The sequence below is a fragment of the Sceloporus undulatus genome, chromosome 1, assembly GCF_019175285.1.
Source record: "Sceloporus undulatus isolate JIND9_A2432 ecotype Alabama chromosome 1, SceUnd_v1.1, whole genome shotgun sequence".
Lineage (NCBI taxonomy): Eukaryota > Metazoa > Chordata > Lepidosauria > Squamata > Phrynosomatidae > Sceloporus > Sceloporus undulatus.
Genome location: NC_056522.1, coordinates 304,175,435 through 304,197,550, shown reverse-complemented (window position 1 = coordinate 304,197,550; position 22,116 = coordinate 304,175,435). Strand labels below are relative to the sequence as shown.

The 22,116-nt window shown below is 35.9% G+C and overlaps 2 long non-coding RNA genes across 5 annotated transcripts in view; both read right to left on the bottom strand.

Annotated features, from left to right (window-relative positions):
• Positions 1-22,116, bottom strand: part of LOC121919699 — a 142,566-nt gene that overhangs the window by 24,367 nt on the left and 96,083 nt on the right. For 2 of the 4 annotated variants that reach the window (XR_006101561.1, XR_006101560.1), the window contains one exon: positions 3,421-3,495. This is a non-coding gene — a long non-coding RNA (uncharacterized LOC121919699). Of the gene's footprint in view, positions 1-3,420; positions 3,496-4,411; positions 4,484-4,820; positions 5,185-22,116 lie in introns of those variants that run through there. The other 2 variants (XR_006101559.1, XR_006101558.1) reach the window with 2 other exon arrangements.
• On the bottom strand, positions 14,499-21,052 carry LOC121919700. The gene is made up of 3 exons (XR_006101562.1): positions 20,976-21,052; positions 19,498-19,535; positions 14,499-14,582 (listed from the first exon to the last, which is right to left on the bottom strand). It is a non-coding gene; the product is annotated as an uncharacterized LOC121919700 (long non-coding RNA).

The following is a 22,116-nucleotide window of genomic DNA, read 5'->3' as shown; positions in this document are numbered from 1 at the left end:
TCTGCTGCATTTAGAAGAGTGGGGAGGGCAAAAAATAAATATATACTGTATATCTCAAAAACCAAAGAGAGAAAGCCCTTTCCCTTCCTTCCATCCCTGAGAGCAGCCATTACAGGAAAAAGCAGCAGAGAGCTTTACGACATCTCCCAGCATCCTCACTGCCTACAATTCCCATGCTGCATGTTTCCAAGCACAGGGTTAACCCTTCTGGTGCCCACAGCCAAGTTTGTGCCACCCAAATGCAATCCCAGATATAGATATAGATATATTCTCCCACATTTTTGCAGCTCGTACAAAACAGCCAGCTTGCAAAATAAAAATAAAGCTCACACTATTTTCTGTCATCATAACCAGTTTCTAGCATGGCATCTAAATGGCCATTTTCAGCCAAAGCATATTCTACAAAGTTCTGCAGAGCAATGGCCCAAAAAATAAAATGAAATCTGTCACTGAAGTCATCAGGTACAATAGTTCAGTTTTTAAATCCTCTCTTTTCGATTTTCCTCACCATTTTTTACAAACACAGTTCCTGTTATTGTTATCTGACCATTATGGTTCCCCCCCCCTTTTAAACAAAAACAAAAACAGGGGGCATTTTTTCTATCTTAGTGTATCTTTTAAATATTGCAAATAAAGAAATAAAATCCTGACCCACAGAGTGTTATTCTAAAAACACCAGCTCTCTTCCTAAGAGGTCAGATTAAAAATAACTTTAGCTTTTCAAAAACCCATGCTTTTCTGCTTCCTTCCCCCACAAGTATTCAAGATATTAATATATTACTTTGTGCTAGACATTTCGTTGGAAAGTTGGAAATCTATATATATAAATAACATTCTAACAAATAAACCATACATCCAAAATAAACTGAACATTAGAGATTAACACAGTATCACACAAAGAATTCCAGGAAACCCCCTTAGAAGCTTTACAACAAAATGCTCGCCACAGTGCATTGAAACTGTGTGCTCTGTTTTTTCCAGCCAAAAGACTAAATGCACAAAGAAAACCCAGTCTAATTAGTCCAATTTATACTGCCTTAAAGTTGTTACTTGGTTAGGAATTCTTGAGACTTAACAGTTTGGCAGCTTTCACATAGATCTGAAACAAATTCAGGCATCTCAAAATAATCTGGACCGTGCACAACATTGAAAAGTGAACAACAACATCATCAACAACAAATCATCACTAGCCATCAGTTTGCAATTCTAATCATTCTGCCATTTATTTTTTCATTTTAGACCAAGAAAACAAAACAGTCCAGACAAAAAGCAGGAATCTTTCTTTAAAAGAAAGTGGCCTACAATGCACTCCCACACACCTCTGCAGTTTAACTTTCAATATAATTTTTCTACTCTTCGATCATCTTCCAGCTAATACCTTGCTCAGAAAGGAGGGAGTCCATCCCTTCGTGACATGTTTTCTGGGTAATACCAAACATCTCAAAAGCCAATACAAAGACAAATCATTCCAAATAATGCTCATAACGCTTACTTATATAATGCTCAGCCCAGTATTTCTTTGGCTAATTTTTTTCATCTCAAAATTTCCACAGAAAAATCTAATCCTACAACAGCAGGCGCTGCATAAACAACATCTTAATGAAAAAGGCAGTCTTTCAGTTTGGTTGCATTACTGAACATATTTTCCTTTTATAGACATTTTAATGTACAAATTAAAGAGGGGAAACAGGGCCACATGACAAGTGGAGAGTGCGAAAGTAAATCTGGACAGTGACAGGCCGGGCCCCATAATTCACATGTACCCATAAAACCCCTACAAAATCATAATGCATTCCTTATCCCAATGTAAGGATGGCATTCTTCTTTATTCTTTATTACATGTATCTGCAGGTTTTTAAAGCTGACATAGGATCTTTATATTAGGATTTTAATTTATTTTTATTTTATTAATATAATTATTTTTCAAATCAATTAATAATGTCAGAGTAACACAGATAGTAATTTAATTATGACTTAACCCAGATACAGAAATATAAGACATTTTTAAAGTTCCGTAAATACGGACTTCAATGTCACAGATTTCTATATATGAACAAAAGCAATAAGAAAAATGCCACTTCTCATGTTTTAAAATACAACGTTCCTGATGATAGATTAATGTCTTAAACTAGATACAGAAATATTTTGAGAGTAGCATTTCATCACAGCATTATTTTTAGCTGCAAGCAGAATTTCCTCTATTTCTTCACAAGGGAAAAAAAAATACTGAAAACCCTAATTACCATTTTTTGTTTTGTTTTGCTCATAGCAAACTATGAAATAATAATAATAATAATAATAATAATAATAATAATAATAATAATCTGCTTTCGTCCAGTTCATAATTATTTTAGCAATTGTGAACAAGCTTTCATTTTGCTCCTACAAAATTTCAGGACAGAATGGAGTGTTATGGACTGCTGTTAGCTATCTGAATCTTTGCTTTTTAAAAAAAAGATAGTACTGTATCAATAAATTTTATCAACTAGAATTTTATGTTTTGTAGCTCAAACTGTTCAGTGTGAATTAAAGGGCTGACAGAGAACAGGTGAGCTAAAGATGTACAACAGCATGTCAAATACTTTTAAACATTTTTTTAAAATCCCACAGCTTTTGATATATAAAAAACACACAAAATAATCTAATGTACAGATCAAGAAAAGGACATTAAGGTATCAGCACTATATCCCAATCTTTTCTACATTTAGGAGTGTGCATTCCTTACTGAGAAATGTAGCCTTCAAGAACAGCCCTGTCACCAAACTCAAAAAGCTCAAATCTTTACTAAACTACAGTCAATCTTTAGCCTGTTTTTAAAAATATCACCTTGTACAATCCCGGGTGAATCTTCCATGCCCATACAAATAACACTCAGTAAGAATAGCAAAGAGGCCTCACTCGTTCATTTGCCTCTCATTCATTTGAATTGGGTTTACATGAGAAATGTATCTGGTGGATAGTGCTCCTTGTCTAAATATTAAGTTCAGGAAAGTTTAATGCATCATTATAGATTAGAAAATGCTGCTTAGACTGCAATTACTACATAACCAGCATAAAATGTCTTCTACCTGGAATTTTCTTTTTGCATTCTGAAATGAATTTAACTTACCTACAAGGAGCATGAGATTACAGTTTTGTTTTTTCTTTTTACATAATATTGAATTACTGACACGATTTAGGTGAAATCACTCAGTGAAACTATTTGGCTACATAAAGGTGTTTCTGTGTTTTCACAATTTAATAGAGGTTAAAACAGCTTAAAACTCAGTTCGATGCTTACAGCATGTGATACAGAAATAACTACCAGAGATTACACAGTTTATTATTCTAAGGACCAAATATGTCATATTATGCAACTCTCATGCAATTACTTATTTTCTTAGCCCATCCAAATGTTTAGGTAACAATACAGTGCTTTACCTGTATGAAGTTGCTTTTCTTTTTCAACTGTCATGACAGTGTCTGAAATCTGGATCTACCAACATTTCCTGGAAACTAAAGAGAGACAAAAATAAATTTACCAGACAATCAGATACGATTAAAAAAATCATTAACACAGAGTTAGTATTCTTACGCTTCCAAAGGTGTGAGTATGATACACCTGAAATATATATTTTTAAATTTGCCAGAAGGCTATAAGGAAGGGTATTAAAATATTTTTAAAGAAATTACAGTAAGTTTGATGCCAGGTTTTCCTTATACATACCTGTGCAAGACCACAGTTAGGGTCATATGTATTAAATTAAAATTTGAGGCTTATGTTTTTAATCAGCATTAACTTGTTTAGTTTTTTATTTAGATGTCTTCACAAAAATGCCTTCTTAAAAAAAAGGAAGGTAAATGTTTTACATCTCAGCACACACTGGAAAGAAAGGCCTACCTTAAGAGGGTTTTTTTTTTTGTTAAGTTGAAAAAGTTCTTATATTCAGAACAGAAGATTCTGTTCTTCGTTGTCCCACTCCTTATTACAAATGATCAATCATTTCTAAATCAGGACACTTTATTCTTCTTTGCTCCTTGGTTTATAATATGTGTTGTATTATACAATAATGCTGCATTTATACTGCTGTATATTGTCTAATCACAGGAGATACAGAAAAGTCTGCATCCCTCTTTTCACAAGAAAACATTTTATATATAAAATCCCTTTACAAAGTCCAAAATTTGTATGGAGTTTTTTGCATCTAATGTTACAAACACAGAAATTATTTAGACTATAGATGTGTAAAATCCAGAATATGGCAGAAGCAAAAGAGTTCTTTAAAGTTATCATTTTATAAGGAAAAACTAGTAGCTTTTTATTTTTTCATAGGGCAATCCTAGGATGTAAATCCAAGAGCTACACTAATTATTTGAAATTGCTCCCCGTTGCCCCAGCAAAATGTTTGTGCAAATGTTATTTTGAATCTACCTTTTCAACGGCGTTTCCTGAGCATGCCAGAGTTGCAAAACACATTCTCCTCCTTAATATCTAAGTTGGTGGCTAAGGAGAAGGAAGAAAACATTATATCTAATATTGAGTACCAAAATTTTCACAGCTTTTCCTTCTCCATGCTTTTGCTACATATAATAAAGCAGTTAGATTAAAAAAAAAATCTTGTCCCTTTTTGTATTTAATCTCAAATTAACTTTTAGCTTCACCTGAGCCTAAAAATATATATCTAAAATGGCATTAGAGAGTAACACTATCAGTCTTCACACTATATCTTTCTTTTGTTCTGCTAGGCAAAACTTGTCCACACTGCTATACACAGAATTTGTTTAATATAAATTCCTTGCTTTAAAAGCATGAAAAACAACAACACAAATCATCTACTGACCTGCTGATGTATTAATTCTCCCACATGGCACTGAGAAAATGTGCATCCTGACAATATTTCTTCATCTATATTTTCTGATTTACACAAGAGGGTTTGGGGGCACTGCCATTCCCATGACGAAGCTAAAAACAATATCTAAAATGCCCTTTTAAGATTACAATTATATAATACACAGGAAGCCAAATCAAAGTCCTGTTAGGATGAATCCTAGTGATGTGGGATATGAGAAATATGTTTTAGGATTGTAAAAACATAAGAGGATTTTGAATTTTTCATTACTTTTTAATATAGTCAAGACTGTTAAACATTTTGATTTTCACATATGAGGTCATACATTAGGCCTTTTTAATTTCTTTTTGGGCTCCTGCCACTTTTTTCCCTTGGCAGTTTAGGATACTTGTTTGGGTTTCCCTCCTGCTATATGCAGTCCTAAGCAACATTTTTTAAAAGATCTAAATTCATGTTCATATGTATCTTAGTGTTATCAAACTATTTGTGACCCATGCCTGTGTGTGTGTATTATATGTATTATTAAAATAAGAAAAACATCATTCTGAGAAGGGTGTACGTGTAAAGAAACAGAAAGAGAGTAGTAGTGATTCTATGAGCTAAAGATACTATGGCGGGTTACAAACCGCCGCTTTGCGGCGCTTCCCCGCCGCTCCGTTTGCTCCGCGCGGGAGCCGCAGCAGCCAAACCGCGGCTCCCGCGCGGAGCAAAAAAGAAGCTCCATTTCGGAGAGCTGCTTCTGCGGCGCACTGATGACGTGCAAGCGCCCCGGCGCCATTGTCATAGGCGCCACGACACGTCTGGATGCTATGCGTCCAGTACGTAAAGATGGCGGCGCCCATGTAGAAGGGGCGCCGTCATCTTGTACGTATAGGATACGTACTAGGGTTAGGGGGGTGCGGAAGCACCGCCCCTTCCTAACCCTAGTACGTATCCTATACGTACTATATGGCGGTTTGTATCCCGCCTATATTTACATTTAAATAACAAGTTGTGTTCATTACCTAGAAATGCAATGATGGTTCCAATAAATTCAGAACATAGCATTATGGAATTCTAGAGCCAGATTCTATCTGGTATAGAATTTGAATTTAGCTTTAAAAATAGCTTGTATAATCCTCAGTTTTGATCTGTAACAAATACTGTACTTGTATACACATTAATAATTATTATCTCCTTTTCTGTAAACTCCTTTTTTAAAAAAAGAAAAACCTAATTATCTAGACTCAAGTCAGTACTAAGTAAGGAGGAGCTACCTTTTATAACCCTATAATTCTGTCAAATCCTTTCTGCATTTATTTAAATCTTCTCTTACAATCTACAATGACTAGTTTGGGGTATAAAACCACAATCACTTGTTTGGGGTATAAAACCCAGGGAAAGAATTTGTATTTGCTTATTTCCCCCTACTTTTTTTGTTCTTGTCTCCTTAGCCATACAATGTTGGGGCTTATAAAGGGTCTGTGTTAAGCTCTGCTATACACTATATGGATATTAGACAGGTATGAAACATGGCAGATAAAAGGACAGTGTCAAAACTTTTTCATAGGTATCCATTAGGGTAAAAGTAACCCAATAAGGCCATGGCATGAAGAGAAAGTGACATAAAGCCCACCTGTCTTCCATGCCTGTGTTCTGCTTCATTTGAAACCTCAGTGACTATGTTGTGCACGTTTGTATGTATGTACAGTTCTGAGATATATATATATATATATTATGTAGTTCCATACCTTAGAAATTTCATTGGCAGTTTGTTGTTTATTGACTAAAGTCATGAGAAGGGGAAAAGAACACTTCCAGTACAAATGCTAAACTTCAGATCCACTGACTGGAATGGACCAGAATGCTATGGAGGTCTTTCTCTGCAGATAGCAAGGAAATCTGATGAGAGGGGGACTTGTCTGTATCCCCAACCCCAGATACACAATGGAAAACTGCAAATGTGAAGCTACTACCTGCAGATTCATACTTTCCAACTTTGCATAGATGACAACTGCGACGCATGTGACCAAAGGACATCAGCATATGGTCAAAATGGCAAAAGTTACTAATGTGTGAGTGGGGGTGGGGGCACAAACTACGATAAACTACAGCAGTTTACTTTTCCCTAAAGTCTGCTGGGAATGACAAGATTCTGTCCCTTCCTCTCTTTTCTGAGTACAAATGACTTGGTTATTGAATTCAGTTTTCAGCAACTGAGAACCAAGGGGGAAAGTGGAGGATGAGAGAAACTTGAACATTTTAAAAACAGCTGAAAATTGAGATGACAGAGAATTAATTGAGACTATCCCTGCTAAATCAGGACAGATGGAGGGCATGCAGTTTCCTGCCAGCAACAGCCATCAAAACAGACCATTCTGTATGCAGACTTTGAATCCATTCAACTTAATCCGTGGTGTGCCCCAGGATCATGCCATAAAGTGCTTTAATGTGAACCTGAGCCAGGTATTTTCCCTCCTACTGCAATTAAAAAAGCAAAACAAAACAAAAACACTTATGTCGGGAGTGCTTTGTGTAATTCCTGCATGGCAGGGGGTTGGACTGGATGGCCCTTGTGGTCTCTTCTAACTCTATGATTCTATGATTCTTGCCCCAGCAGCCTGGATACAAATGTGATGTCTATGCCAGATCTCCCCATCAGGACAGATTAGGATTGTACTGTCAGTGTTTAGTCAATTTTGTTTGATTACAACATTATCTCATCATACACAACATACATGATGGACTGGTTAAGAGAACACACTTCAGCCTTGAACTGAAAGAAACTCTCTGGTTCAAAAAGGCCATGAAGAGCATACTGCAATTCCAGTATTTAAATCTGTATGGCTAGATGAAGAAATTGCTATTCTATTTAAGACCCAAAATCGAGTTGGTAATGTGGGGTGCAAACCTAGAGACAAGACTAGCCCAAGACATTTTTCTGCCTGAAGTGGATCGGGAAATACACTGTTTTCTCTAAAACAAGGTGTATTGTACCCAGTGCTAGCCAAATTACTTTGGCACCTGGGTCAGAAATTCCAACAAGTTCTTTCCCTGACTGTAAAAATAAAATTTCCTAACTGGAAAGAAATAACTAGAAATTTGCTGCTCTTTTGTGATGCCCAAAGGGACTGCCTAATCCTGCCTGATGGCAGAACTGGCTCTACCTGGCTACATAGGAGGCTGCTTACTATGAAGTCACACCACCTGCTCAATTAGCTAGCATTATTAACAATTCCAAGCAGCAACTTTCCAGGATTTCAGGCAGGATTTACTTTTTCAACACTACGTAGAGATGCTGGGATTGAACCTGGGAACTTCTGCAAACTTTTGCTCCATCACTGAGCTATGGCCCTTCCCTTGGTTCAGGACAGCTTATTTTTGACCAGTTAAATAAATTATAGTATATCTATATGGATAAAGTTAGCATGTGGGGGGGGGGGGATGAAGGCTGTGTCACTATATGAAAAGCACCACACTGATGATTTTATTTCCCTCCTAACACATATTAATATGCATATTTTGGCTTCAAGTATCATTTTTTTTGCCTTTTTTTTTTTGTAATCTCAGACTTTGCTGATAGAGGGACTATCATGTTGTATAGAATGGTAGTCTATACAATTGGGGCATTGGGTGAGTTTAGTAACTACATATCTTCAATCTAATCAGGATGAATTTTGAACTTTTCTGCCTCTTCCCTCCATCCCAGAGTGATAAAGAGTTCTTCCATATCAGTTGTATTTTTGTTCTCACCATTTAAATTATATTTTCATGGATCAATATTGCCCAACACTGCCTTTTGATTTCTTTTTTCATGCCCAGGTTTCTCTTCTTTTCTTTTCAATATGGAAGCATATGGATCTTTAGTTGTATTTTCACAATTCACAATATTCATGATATCTGTGAAACTGAGAGACCTCTTCAGAATTCCTGAAGTACAGGGACTATCCTATACTGTATTCTGTATTTTCTTATCTGACAACAAAGTTTAAATAACTTTCCTGGAGATGCATCACAGTTGCCACTCTGATGCCTTTTAATGCAACCTTTTGGGATAGGATTACAGACTGGAGTCTTGGAAGGGTGTATTGAGGCAGAACAGGGCACAGGGAAAATTAAATTATTTCAGTTTTCCATTTTAAACCACCCTCTCATCAGGTATCTAATTTTAAAGTATTTTCAGTCTAATTAACTTGTAAACACAATTGAAGATGTTATCTCTCACTAAGGCATGCCTATTAGTATATTAAGCAATGACATTTAAAAAAAAATAGGACCAAGTCAGACTCTGCCGATATGTCAGCTTCAAGGACTATAGGCACATTCAGACTAATTAAAAAGACCAGAAAGCCCCAGATTTTGATCCTGTTCATTCTGATTTTTTTCTGGAGATCCATACACACTTTGTTTATCCCAGAATATTTTCTGTCAGCTCCAGGTATGATCAGAGACTTTTTATATCAGTCTATGTGGTTGGTTTATTTTAATCCAGCATAAAATCAGAGATAAAAATAGGAACAAAATGTGGGACTTTTCAATTAGTCTGGATGTGCTCTTAATTTCTAACAAAAAACCTAGAACAAAATTAATCTTAAAGTAGCAAAATTACAGATTTGCAAGCATGGGACACAATTTGAACAAAATGATAGAAATTCACTTTGTAACAACATGGCTGCGCATATATATATATAATTTTGAGGTTTAAACCCACCTAAAATTTAGGAGCTTTATTTAAGCACATTATGGAGACTCGGTGCCTTAATACACTAAACACTAAAAGGAAGCAAGAAAGGAGCTGAAATCCTGTTGGTAAAAAAAACAACAACCCAGAAACATATTGCTTATGGAATACTTGTCTAAATAAAAAGCCCTTCTGGGAGAGCCATAGAATTTCATAGGATCATAATGTTGGAAGAGACCTCAAGAACCATCCAGTCTGAACTCCCTGCCATGCAGGAACACACAATCAAAGCACTCCCGACAAATGGCCATCCAGCCTCTCTTTAAAAACCTCAAAAGAAAGAGACACTGCCACAAGCCAATGTAATTTAGTGATTAGAATATTTAGTCTGAAGATGGGAAAGGCAAAATCAAATCCCAGGTAAATATATATGCTAAAATTCTGCTATGATCCGTCTTTTCCAAGATATTGTTGAACTACAGCTCCCATCATTCATGGCCATTGACCCTTCTGAACATGAGAGGTGTAGTTCAGCAACATCTGAAAACCTGAAAACCTTGAGTTAGGGGAAGCTAGTTTATTGGAAGGACAAAGCAAATGTATCCAATAGAAAAATAGAAAAATTGGCCAATCAAGTCTCACCTTCCCTAAACTTCCATTCTTCAATGCTCTGATAATAGATGGTCTGCTTTAATTCAATATAATTGAATTGAATCAGAGCCTTTGTAATACAGTTGATTAAAGAACTGAAATATTTGCTTTTGACATGTTAGGTCATTTCCAAAGAAATGTTTATGACAGTTAAATTCCATATAATTTACACAGAAGTAAGCCCCATTGTAGTCAGTGGAATATACTTCCAAGTATCTTAGATCAGTCTAAACCAAGAATTTTAAGTAAAATGGTTCTATCAGAGATTAGAAAACAAACCTACAGTTCTTAAATGCTTCCTTTAAGTTCTGTTACCTATCTTGTGGAAATATATTAATTCTATATTTAAGGCCACAACAAGGTCTCTGTGCAACTAAATTAGGATGATGGGCCACTAAAACAATGGTCTCCTCAGCTACAGGGCTATGATTTTAAGACACAATTCACAGAGCGGTATAAACATCTGTACTTATTCATAAAGCATGCGCTCAGGGTCTCAATGATTCCAAGAAGCTTCAACCAGCATAACATTTTATGTGTAAGTATTCTCAGCTAAGGAATGAAGTTGCACAAAAAGTCTTTCCTATCAGGCGCTTTCCTGAGATGTGCATCACCCTATGGAAGTACTATGGTAAGTTACATTGAGGGAGACAGGTGTCACTTACTGGCACCTATTAGAGCCTTGTGAATCTATCTCATTGTTTAAACATGTTTATATTCCTTTTTATATTACAACATTTCTAAGTTCATCTCCTGATTTTAACAATATATAGCCAGTGATCTAAGAGCTGCAGCAGTGAGGCCCAGGCTATCTCCAGCTAACCAGAAGATTTAGCTGAAAAATGCCTACTATACTGCATTTTTTATCTTTTATTCTAGAAAATGCACATAGAGAGATTTTTTAAAAAAATCCCAGTGTGGTTTACATAAAAATCTTAGTTAATATAAATATAATATAGTTTGTTGTTGTTGTGTGCCCTACAAGTTGTTTCTGATTTATGGCCACCCTAAGGTGAAACTATCATGGGGTTTTCTTAACAAGATTGGTTCAGAGGAGGTTTATCATTGCCTTCCCTTGAGGCTGAGGACAGTGGGTTTCATGGAGGAATGAGGAATCATACCTTGGTCTCCAGAGCTGCAGTCTAACAGTCAAATCACTACACTATGCTGGCTCTCTACAATATAGTTAATACCATTACTAAAGACAATAAAACCAAACAAGAAAATATCAAAATAACAAAAATAGCAACACTTTTAATATCTCATTTCAAAATAACTAGAGTGATGTTGGCAATGTTAAGTGTCTGGAAAATGTCTGAGCAAATAGATACCTATTATAGTGGGATACCTATTAGGATCCTCATTGCTCTTCCAAAATGGCAAAGGCTCCTTTCTTTGTACTTTGACCGTAGTGAAATATGGTAAACAAGATTTCCCATAGAACAGGGAGTTTATCTGGAAGAAGGCAGTCGCTTTATGGACTTATAGACAAAGCCTCCCAAAAGAAAACAACAACAACAAGACAATGATGATCAACTGGCAGACAGTGCAAATTTTTCAGCACTGGAGTCATATATGTGTGGTAGGAGGTTCTACGAAGCAGAGCGCATTCTGTGCAAGCTAAAACTTCCAAACCAATCTGAAGGTCAGCACATTACAACAGTTCCATCCTGAAGTTACCAGCTCATGGATAGTTGTATTCAGGAGTACTCTGACCTGCAATTCCTTGCATTTAATGAAATTTTGAGCAAACGGAAGACATAAAAATAGCATGATAAGAACATGTTTGGGCCATCTGAATCCACCAGGAGCCAAATATGGTGTTGATTTGATTATTATGTGGCCCTCAGTATTAAATGTTGACAGCCTATCCCCTATTGACTGTTAGAGTCACCTTATGAAATGGTTAACTCAGACCTAAGTCCAGTGAAAATGGAATTTATTCCATTTGTATTTGAGGTCTGAGCTTATTTGGAATAAAAAATGAATGTTAATGCCATTCATAATGTTGTCTTATTCCAGATAAATTTACTTTAAAAGAACTTGTTGTCTATGTGCACATCCAGCATTGTTGGTATTTTATCATGTAAAATAAACAAAGTAAAATGGTGCATGTGTAGAAATATACTTTTTTTTTATCTAAAGATAACTGCATGATATACATCATACTATAGTTTATAAGGAGGCCATATAGTAGTAACTGGTGTCTTCCATGGCAGCTGACTCTAGGAGTCTTGGTTTTATCCCAAATGTTATCCTATTCAAGGTATTAAACTGATTTTTGGCATATGGCTACATCATGGATAGCTCTTTTATTATTCATACTAAATCCTGTAGCTGAATCATTGGCTTGCTGACATGAAAGACACCAGCTCTTAGTTAAGCCATAGGTAAAATAGCTGGAGACAAATCCACCAGGAATGTTATTGTGGACATGTCCCTGGCACTGAAAAGCTGTATAAGACTGGGTACAGGTAAGAACTGCTCCTGGTGGACCACTCTGAACCGATCTATCCAATCTATACCATAGTTCTTAAGGCTCAAGATCTGAGGTCTTGAAATGACAATTAGGAAGTCTAAATTGACCGTAGTGCCAGCATTTACCTTAAACATGTCACTAAGCTTTAGTGGTGTCCAATTAGATTGACACCAATTAGAAAGACTGATGATACCGTCTGTGGCCAATGTCCAAAGAACATTTTCCAAGGAAGCTTTGACTTTATATTATTTTTACTAATGTGGAGGAACTTTTCAAAAGCAGACTGTGATAATCCGGTGGTCTATTGTCCAAGAAGGGTATTATTATTATTATTATTATTATTATTATTATTATTATTATTATTATTAAAATCACACTAGGCATACATAGATCCCTGCCTATGATTTTCTGTATAGTTGGCTATATATACGTTCAAGGAAGCAGGAGCTGCTTGAATTCTGTTTTTCCTTTTGGATAGTATTATCATGATTTTATGCATATTATAATCTGAAATTTTGCAAGATTATTAAAAACAAAGACAGTTTTAATACACTGTTTGTTAATTTCCTATTTTCTGTATTAAGCAAATCTTTCATTTGATCCTAAATACATTAACAGAGAGAGCATTGTTCCTTATAATATATAATAACATGCTACCATAACAAAGAGCTTGCAAAATGCTCTCTTTAAATTAGAAAAAATAATAATAATAAAGATCCGGGTTTTTAGACAGTACTCTTTAGGATACCTTTACAAATGTTTTGAGCTTACGGTAAGTAAGTGTAAGTGATTACTGTGGCAATTTTTCATTTTCATAATTTAAACTACAGTACTAGTATATCTTTATATAAACAGAAATTATTTTTAAAGTAAAAAACCTCTGGGTGTAATCCACTTTTCCTTCCCATCTACAGTAGACTATTGAAAGCAATGGAATTTATATTATTTGTATCTAAAAAGTTGCATTCATTTAAATGGATCTACTCTAGTTGGGATTTACAGTGAATTTAGCTCCTGTGCTCAACATGCATTGATCACAAAGCTGATTTACAATACAGTAAAATGATTAATACTACAGAATGTATTTCCTTAAAAAAGAGAGAGTGAACAAAAGTCCTCCATTGCATTTTGTGAGTCTGCACTGTTAGCATTGGATATGCATATATTACACATATAATACAGGGTACTGATATGAGATTATTGTGTGAATGATTGCAGTGGCATCAGGTTTTCCTTAAACTTAATATATTGGATATCATAAGCCAAGATTACTATATGGATCAGCAAAGAGACATAAAGTCAGTATTAATTTAATTGAGAAATTAATTTCCAAAGCAGGGCTTTATCATATTGCATTTTGCTGTTAATAATACATGATAAATTATAATTACATGAGCATCCTCAAACTGTGGTTTGATTTCCCCCCAGAAACAGATTAATAAAAGAAAATATTTGAAAAACAAACATTTACTTAAATACCGATATAAAATAACCTTTTCATAGTTAAATAATCAACTTCATTAATCACATTTTCCATTTTTTTCCTTGTACTAGCCTCTAAAAGTCACTGTTAATGAACACGTCAGTTTCATATACATGTAAGGTATAGATGCTCTTGTTCAAGCTATAAATTGGATAATAGCTAAAAGTACATTTAAAAAAACCCATTCCTTAATATATAATTTAGCATGCTAATGATATTTAATTATTGGCTGTAAAACTAGAAATTTCAAGTTTTAACATTTACTTTCTCTTTTGTAGAACTGGGACTTTCACAGTATACTTTACTTTAGGCTACAATTATAATTTTATCAAATGCAAATCTAATACTGTAAATGAAGGCATATATAATGAGAAAATTGATAGAAAAGCTATTTGCCTATTAAATTGATTGAGAGAGGTGTAGGGACAGTCTTTTCCCTCCATACAGGCACCTATGTGATCTTCTTCTGCATGTACTCTTCTGGGGGGAAATATTTGAGATTTATTTATTACAGACATACTAACTTGAAATGTATACATACACTTTATAGCAATCAATCTTACATATGTTTTAGTTACTGAATTCAATGTGCATGCTGAAATGTAAAAACAGGGGACACTGGAAAGCCATATATATATATATATATATATATATATATATATATATATATATATATTATTTAAGACAGTTTTAAAAGTATTTTGGTCCATGTTAAAATACTGAAGAAAACTATAATCTTATGATGTCTAAACAAGTAATTCAGTTTGGTTGTCATATGTCATCCCTCAACCTTCTTGTTTCAAATTTCAAAACAAAAGCCTGTTTTAATAGTGTAATCTTATATATACTGTATACTTATTTTGAAATCTGTTGTGCTCAATCGGACTTATTTGCAGGGAAGTGGGTAAAGAATTGCAGATTTACAGTACAATCTTATGCAAAGACCCAGTAAATTCATAAGGACGTACTTCAGGTTCATTTGCTTAGGATGGCAACCTTAGGTAACTAAAAGCAATGAGCTTTTAATGATCATAATGTATCGTTGTTTTTCATTGTTTAACAGTGCATATTATAGTCTGTTTAATTAGGCTTCTTTCCAAGAAAATGTCTATAGGACTATTGCAATAGGTGGTTCATTTCAAATTGTACAATTTAACTATGCTGCTCTTTTAAAATTCTATATTATATACAAAGGAACCTTTTTAAAGGTATGATTACTGATATACTAATTATGAATTATTACTCTGAGGTTACACCTCTTTCAAATATGATAAACAAAATATACTGATTATCTTCAATTTATTTGCTTTCATTTTTGTTTACAACCACGTATAGCACTTGCACATAAAATAGTTTGCAAGTGCAAGCAAATATATACAGATATAATTTTTTTGATGGCAAGTAACTTGTTTGCCAAACTGCTGCCACCGAAATTTCAATATCCCTCAAACAATCTTGGGGCTTCATTATGCCAATGCTAAATATTTCTGCTGCATTCCTCAAGCTGAAAATCCAGTTCGCAAAGTTAATTCATCTAGTTAAATGGAATCACTTTAGAAAAAATATGTTTAAGAAAGGGGGGGCTTAACCTTCTCATTCCTCAAAACCAGGTTGAATTTTAATTCTCAAAGAAGACTATATATATGGTTACACTGGCATGTTCTCCAGTATTTTTATAATTCAAGTAAATGAATTTTATATATATTGTATATTAATGCTAGGTAAGAAATGTTTCTTTTAAGTATAGAGTTCTAAAATGGCTGCTTCTCTTGTAATCTTATATGAAGTTTTTACAGACTCTCCTGTTACACATTTCATATATCTGCTTAAAGATACACCTACCTATTCATGTTTGGCCTCATAGAATCATAGAATCATAGAGTTGGAAGAGACCACTAGGGCCATCCAGTCCAACCCCCTGCCATGCAGGAAATCCAAATCAAAGCATCCCTGACAGATGGCCATCCAGCCTCTTTTTAAAGACCTCCAAGGAAGGAGGCTCTATCACCCTCCGAGGGAGTGCATTCCATTGTCGAACAGCCCTTACTGTCAGGAAGTTCCTCCTAATGTTCAGGTGGAATCTCTTTTCCTGCAGCTTGCATCCATTGTTCCGGGTCCTGCTCTCTGGAGCAGCAGAAAACAAGCTTGCTCCCTCTTCAATATGACATCCCTTCAAATATTTAAACAGGGTGATCATATCACCTCTTAACCTTCTTTTCTCCAGGCTAAACATCCCCAGCTCCCTAAGTCGTTCCTCATAGGGCATGGTTTCCAGACCTTTCACCATTTTTGTCGCCCTCCTTTGGACACGCTCCAGTTTCTCAATGTCCTTTCTGAATTGTGGCGCCCAGAACTGGACACAATATTCTAGGTGGGGCCTGACCAAAGCAGAATACAGTGGCACTATTACTTCTCTTGATCTAGACACTATACTTCTATTGATGCAGCCTAAAATAGCATTGGCCTTTTTAGCTGCCGCATCACACTGTTCACTCATGTTCAACTTGTGGTCTACTTGGACTCCTAGATCCCTTTCACACGTAGTTTCATTCAGCCAGGTGTCACCCATCCTATATCTGTGCATTTTATTTTTCTGCCCTAAGTGCAATACCTTACATTTCTCCGTGTTGAATTTCATTTTGTTAGCTTTGGCCCAGCTTTCTAGTCTATTCAGGTCATTTTGAATCTTGATCCTGTCCTCTGGGGTATTAGCTATTCCCCCTAATTTGGTATCATCTGCAAATTTGATAAGTATGCTCCCAATTCTGTCATCCAGGTCATTGCTAAAGATGTTGAATAGCACTGGGCCCAGGATAGAGCCCTGTGGGACCCGACTGGTCACTTTTCTCCAGGATGAAAAGGAGCCATTGTTGAGCACCCTTTGGGTTCGGCCGGTCAACCAATTACTAATCCATTTAACAGTTCCTTTGTCTAGCCTCCATCATGTTCATATTAATTCAGACTAATGAGCCAGTGTAGTGTAGTGGCTAGAGCACTAGACTGTGACTCAGGAAATCAGAGTTTGATTCCAAGCAGAAAAACCCACTGGATAACCTTGGACAAGGCACATTCTCTCAGCCTCAGATGATGGCAAGGCCAAACCCCTCTAAAGAAATTGTCAAGAAAACCTTATGATAGGTTTGCCTTTGGGTCACCACAACTCAGAACTGACTTGGAGGCACACAGCAACAGCCATCAGTTCCAAACTTTGCTTTGATATCCTCTGCTGATTGTCTTGTCCACTTAAAACCTGATGCCTGGTGATCAAACAAAAACTTCAGGTAAATTACAAGAGCAGCAGCCATTTCAGAACTCTACACTTAAAAGAAAAATCTACTGATTTACAGGACCTGAGTCTGCCAATAAAAATCTCCTCTCCCAGGCTGAAGGTAACACCATGAACCTTCTGGCTCTCAAATCTCCAAGCCCAGAAAAAGTGGACAATTATGGCAACCCACCTGTCTTCACTTTCTAGGTCTTTTACTGGGAACATAGACCTAACATTTGTATTGTAGGTTGAGACTCTTCTCCCAGTTAGGTGTCCATAAACATACCACTTTCAAATTACAAGGAATGAGTCTCCACACCCTGTGGCCACTTGAGCCTATTTCTCTGCTTTCCTTTCTTTTCTTTTCATATTTAAACAATGCTTTTATAGCTGTTACTCTTACCAGACACACACACACATCCTTGCCTCAGAATAAAATAAAAAACATTGAGTTAGATCAAACTTAAGTGACTCAAAGTTTGATTTGAAATCAATAAGGGAGGGAACCCAGGTGGTGCATTGGTTAAATGCCTGAACTGCAGCCACTCACAATCCAGAAGGTTGTGAGTTCCATCGCAGCCAAGGGCTCTGGGTTGACTCAGCCTGGCATCCTTCCGTAGGTCGCTAAAATGAGTACCCAGCTTGTTGGGGGCAATTAGGTTACACTTTGTAAACCACTTAGTACATCAGTAAGTAGTATAGAAATGTATTTGCTATTGCTATTGCTATTGCGTTAGTCAAGGCTACCATGTCCCAGTAGGGTTGGTGTCACCCTGTGCGGTAACTCATGGTGTCACTCCCCCCATTGACTCCCTCCCACCCAACACCATACAAAATCTTTAGCTATGTTTTTGTACTAATGTTATTCATTAATCATAATTCCTGCATATCACTGACTGTAATGGTAATAGTTGTGACATACAACAACCAGCAAAATTAAAAGTATACCTTTAAACTACAGTATCATACGCACAGCTTCATGGCATTTACATGTACATATTTTCATGTGATGGAAGTAAAAAATTTGGTAAAAGGTGATGTTTTTAAAGAAAATTTTAAAAGAATATTTTGAATTTAAAAAAATGTAATCATTTTTTAAATTTAAAAAATGTTTTTTAAAAAACCTGGGGCCTCTCCTTTCTCCTCCCACTGAGCCTCACCCTACTCACACCATCTCTTCAGCATTTTAAAGGGACACAGGCAAATGCCACAGCCCATTTCTGTCAAAAAGCAAATGTTTGAGGAACAATGGTGTCACCGGGTACAGTCTGCACCTCCAATGACACCACTATCATGTCCCACTGATTACATTTTGGGACTATCGTGTGGTTGATGCAGTCTAAGCCCAGTCCACTATTTGTTTGTTTTTAAGGTGGAATTCAGAACTATAGAAAATAAGTTAAATGTGTGTTGAGGGTGTGAACCCTACAAAAACTACAGGCATGCATTCAAGGAATGGACAGGCATAACTTGCAAGCCAGATCCTCCACCCCAGCTCATCTGTGTAGTCCTCATCCAACAGTCATTGGCAAATTGCTTACCCATGTGAGTCCAAAGGAGCCACGGCAGCTGTTTTCATGCTGCTAACATGAGCAAGCAACTATCCTAACTGATATTGTTTGAGGGAGGAGAAAGTTCAGCCTCTTGTCCCCAGCACCCTTAAAATGTCTGGGACCCTGGCTTCCCTATTTACTAATGTTTGGCATTTAGTGGCTGTCATTTACTGTCCTCTCTCCACTTCACCGCTTGCTGCTCTGTTCACTTGTTACAATAAAACACAGCGTCAAGTGGACTTCCTGTCACTTAAACTGAGTGAAACACAATGAAAAGTGAGTTGAATTGTGACCACTTTGTGCTTTAGTCCTTTTATTTAATGACTAGGAGTTCTTCATCTTCTAGGTACACTGGGGATATGAACAATCAATAGAAAAAAATTAAGTTAGTGTAGCAATCATGCCATATTTGAATGTTTTCCATATGTGATACTCATTTCAACAGAATTATGAAACACGTATTTTTCATTAGTATTTGCATACATAAGGAATTTTCCATGCAGTTCTCCTGTAAGGGTGAACAAAAACTAACTCCTTTCTATCAGTTATTCTGTAGGCATTAAATAGTACTTACACCTGCGAGGAATATGGTTGCTCCTTTTATAAAAGTCTCTGAAATAAATATTTCATGCATATTATCAAAACATGGGTAGATGAGACAGTGACACTTTTGCTTTCTGCTGGTGAAGTGTACACAAATTCTGTTTTATGCACAAAATTATTAAAAATATTGTGTATAAAATTACCTTCAGACTACATAAATGAAACATAAATAAATAAATAAATATCTGAAATCCCAAACACTCTCATCCCAAGCATTTTAGATAAGGGAGACTCAGCCTGTACCCCCTTTTAATCTTCATCCTACTTCTGGTTTTTCCTCATTTGAAAAAGGAGAGGAAAGCCTACTTTCAGAGTAAGATTTGCTAAATATCATTTTTAATTGTTAAACCAATTAATAATTTCACTTTCAAAAAGATAATCTTTATTTTCTTTCATACACTAGGTGACTTTCCCTACCCCATGAGATTTTAATTTTACTTCATTCTTTTAAAAACTTAATATAAGGAGTTATTCAAGTTCCAGATTTTCAAGAAACAGAGTTTAGATCTATTTTACTTCCATATATTAATGCTACTGTTTGTTTTAATTTTACACTGTAAGCTGTTTTGTCTCCTATATTAGAAAAAAGGCAGGATATAAATGACATAAACATTTCCAGCATAATCTCATCTTTTGATTGACACACTGAACACTTGAGCCTTAATGGTCAGGTATGTAACAATTCCAAGGATCTGAACATCACTGGGCAGGGAATGACATCCAAGTTGTCTTTGAGATTGAGTTTTGTAATCCTTTGCACCTGGAACTCACTTAAATTTATAACCTCTTGGCATTCAGACCACAGGATTGAGTCCCACATAGCCACTGCAAACACTTTCCACAGTAAAATGCCTTGGAACAGTAAACAGATAGAATACCTATCAGAAGAAAAACTTTACTTTCTTCCCAATTTAAAATCTACTGGGTATTTAAAATCTCATATATTATAGATGATCCAGTTGGTTCCCTGGCACATTAGCCTTCTAATCCTTTAACACTGAAAGTGCACACAGCCATTTTCAGGTGAGAGCACATAAAGTCAGAATCAGGACTAATGTGCCCAAAAGGATATGAAATGATGGCTCAAGTCTTGGAAGCTCCTGAATGTTTAGCAACCAAATTCCCCTAAATCCAGAGTTTATAAGATTTGACTTTGTCACATGCAGTATTAAGACTACAGGACTAAGAGGTGAATATATATGCATCGGAACTAATATTCCTGTTTGCTGACTGCAAGCTTCACTTTCCTAATAACTACCAACCTTTCCCTACTAAATAACATAAACATTAGCATACAAATATTGGTTTTATGAGATCAGCTTAACAGACCAGCAAAAAAGTCTCTATTGTATTCCTAAGGAAGCTGATTAATAAAATGCATATTTTATTGTCCTCCCTCCGTGTCACACAATAGTTTCAATACTGCTAATCAAACTAATTCAGATCAACCTGCCACATTTTTAATGGCATTAGAGAGGTCATGATCGGTTTATTACACAGAATGCAACTGATTGCATTGTTGTTATTGTTATGTGCCTTCTAGTAATTTCTGACTTATTGCCACCCTAAGGCGAAACTATTGTACTGTTTTTGTGGCAGAGAGTCTGTGACTCACCCAGAGTCACCCAGTGAGTTTCCATGGCAAAATGGGAAATCAAACCCTGATCTTCACAGCAGTAGTCCAATACTCAGACCACTACACCATGCTGGCTATCAATCGATTGTAATTATAATATTGCATGAATTTAAAGTCTTTTTAAAAGTATGGTGGTAGATTGTAATGCAGGGGTGGTGGTGGCTATGAATAAACAGTAAAATGTATTTTATGCTGAAGTAAAAGTTAACTGAATTGAATGGAATCCATTAGTGATAACTGACAGAGGAAAAGTTAATTTAAAAAAATGGACCTTATCACACTAGATGAATCCCACTCAGAAATAGGATTTAAAAGTAGAAAAAAAATAGCAAATGCAGGATATTTTTCAGACAACATTTATTCCAAACAGCAATAACGCAAAAATAAAGCGAACAGAGTCAACAAAAATGACACCTTTTTACTTTCAGGAACTTCACAAAAGTAAAAAGGTTTTGATTTTGTCGACTCTCCGTTCGCTTTATTTTCACGTTATTGCTGTTTGGTGCAAAAACGTCTGGAAAACATTCTGCATTTGTGGTTTTTTTTCTACTTTTAAAATCCCATTTCTGAGTGTAATTCATCTAGTGTGATAAGGCTCTATGTCAACATCAAAAATGGAACTTACTTATCCACAGTTTTCTGAAAATACCTCCCATGTCCCTTAGAGGGCATTTTGGGATATTCAGGGACAATTTAAAATGTTGCCTTCCCCTACTTTAGGTCCTGTGGAAGCCAGTTTGTCAGGAATTCTGCTAGAGTACTGACTGGGACTTGAGGGCTCCAAGTTCAGGTTCCCAGTGAACCACGAAACTCCAGTGATGTATTCACCTCTTATACTCCAAGTCTCAAGTCAAGTCTCAAGTCTCTACCTTCAAGGCTCGAATTAAATCTCAAGTCCTTGTGAGTCAAATCTGAAGTTGAATCTCAAGTCTCAGAGTCAACCTTAACAGAAAA